This window comes from Salvelinus sp. IW2-2015, unplaced genomic scaffold (genome assembly GCF_002910315.2).
Source record: "Salvelinus sp. IW2-2015 unplaced genomic scaffold, ASM291031v2 Un_scaffold2431, whole genome shotgun sequence".
Lineage (NCBI taxonomy): Eukaryota > Metazoa > Chordata > Actinopteri > Salmoniformes > Salmonidae > Salvelinus > Salvelinus sp. IW2-2015.
Genome location: NW_019943752.1, coordinates 181673 through 183960, shown reverse-complemented (window position 1 = coordinate 183960; position 2288 = coordinate 181673).

The following is a 2288-nucleotide window of genomic DNA, read 5'->3' as shown; positions in this document are numbered from 1 at the left end:
ACTCCACCTGCTCTTTTCTCAGCTGTGAGACACAGAAAAACAGAAAACTTTAACACTGTTTGTGGAACTGATGTTTAATGTTGTAACTAATTGTAACTCTAAATCCGGAACCATGGGGCAAGCCTCTTAGATATCATCCTGACCAACTTGCCGCTAAATACACCTCTGCTGTCGTCAACCAGGGATCCTGAGCGATCACTGCCTCATTGCCTGCGTCCGTAATGGTCCGCGGTCAAAACGGACCACCCCTCATCACGTCAAACGCTCCCTAAAAACACTTCAGGCAAGCAGGCCTTTCTAATCGACCTGGCCCGGGTATTCCTGGGAAGGATATTGACCTCATCCCATCAGTAGAGGATGCCTTGGTGCTCTTTAAAAGTGCTTTTCCCACCATCTTAATTAAGCATGCCCCATTCAAAAATGTGAACTAGAACAGATATACCCTTGGTTCACCCAGACTTGACTTGCCATTGACCAGCACAAAAACATCTGTTGGCGTTCTGCATTAGATCAATAGCCCGCGATAGCAACTTTTCAGGGAAGTCAGGAACCAATACACACAGTCAGTTAGGAAAGTAAGGCTAGCTTTTTCAAACAAAATTTGCATCCTGTAGCACTAATTCCAAAAGTTTTGGAACTAAAGTCCATGGAGAACAAGAGCACCTCTTCCAGCTGCCACTGCACTGAGGCTAGGAAACACTGGCACACTATAAATCTAATAAATTATTGATAATTTCAATAAGCATTTTTCTATGGCTGGCCATGCTTCCCTGGTTACCTACCCGCCACAGCTCTGCACCCCCTGCAGCACTTGCCCAAGCCCCCCCCCCCCGCTTCTCATTACCCAAATCCAGACAGCTGATGTTCTGAAAGAGCTGCAAAATCTGGATCCTACAAATCAGCTGGGCTAGACAATCTGGACCTCTCTTTCTAAAATTACAAATTGTTGCACCCTATTACTAGCCTGTTCAGCCTCTCTTTCGTATGTCTGAGATCCCTAAGATTGGAAAGCTGCCGGTCATCCCCTCTTCAAGGGGGAGACACACTAGACCAAACTGTTATGAACATATATCCATCTGCCTGCTTTCTAAAATCTTCAAATCCAAGTTAACAAACAGATCACGACAATTTCGAATCCCACTGTACCTTCTCCACTATGCAATCTAGTTTTCCGAGCTGGTCATGGGTGCACTCAGCCATGCTCAAGGTCCTAAACAATATCATAACCGCCATCGATAAAGACAGTAGTGCAGCTGTCTTCGTCGACCTGGCAAGGCTTTCGACTCTATCAATCACTGCATTCTTATCGGTAGACTCAATAGCCTTGGTGTTCTATAATGACTGCTTGCTGGTTCACCAACAATCTCAGATAGATGTCAGTGTGTTTAATCAGAGGGCCTTTGTCCGACTCTGGCAAGTCTCTATGGGGGTACCACAGGGTTCAATTTCGGGCCGACTCTTTTCTCTGTAAATATCAATGATGTGCTCTTGCTGCGGGATTCTCTGATCCACCTCTACTGCAGACGAACCATTCTGTTTACATCTGCCTTCTTTGGACACTCTGGTTAATAACAACCTCCAAACGAGCTTCAATGCCATACAACACCCTTCCGTGGCCTCCAACTGCTATTAAATGCTAGGTAAAACTAATGCATGCTCTTTCACCGATTGGTGCCGCACCCGCCCACCCGATTAGCATCACTATCTGGATGGTTTTGACTTAGAATATGTGACAACTATAAATACCTAGGTGTTCTGGCTAGACTGTAAATCTCCTTCCAGACTCACATTAGCATCTCCAATCAAATATAGAATCGGCTTCCTATTCGCACAAAGCATCCTTCACTCATTGCTGCCAAACATACCTCGTAAACTGACTATCCTACCGATCTTGACTTTGGTGATGTAATTTACAAAATAGCCTCCAAAACTCTACTCAGCAAACTGATGTAGTTCTATCCAGTGCCATCCGTTTGTCACCAAAGCCCATATACTACCCACCACTGTGACTGTATGCTCTCGTTGGCTGGCCTCGCTATATTTTCGTCGCCAAACCCACTGGCTCCAGGTCATCTATAAGTCTTTTGCTAGGTAAAGCCTGCTTATCTCAGCTACTGGTCACCATAGCACACCGGCCCTAGCATGTGCTCAGCAGATATATTTCACTGGTCATCCCAAACCACACTTTCTTTTGTGCCTTTCCTTCCAGTTCTCTGCTGCCAATGACTGGAACTGAATTGCAAATCACTGAAGCTGAAGACATATCTCCCTCTCTAAATTTAGCATCA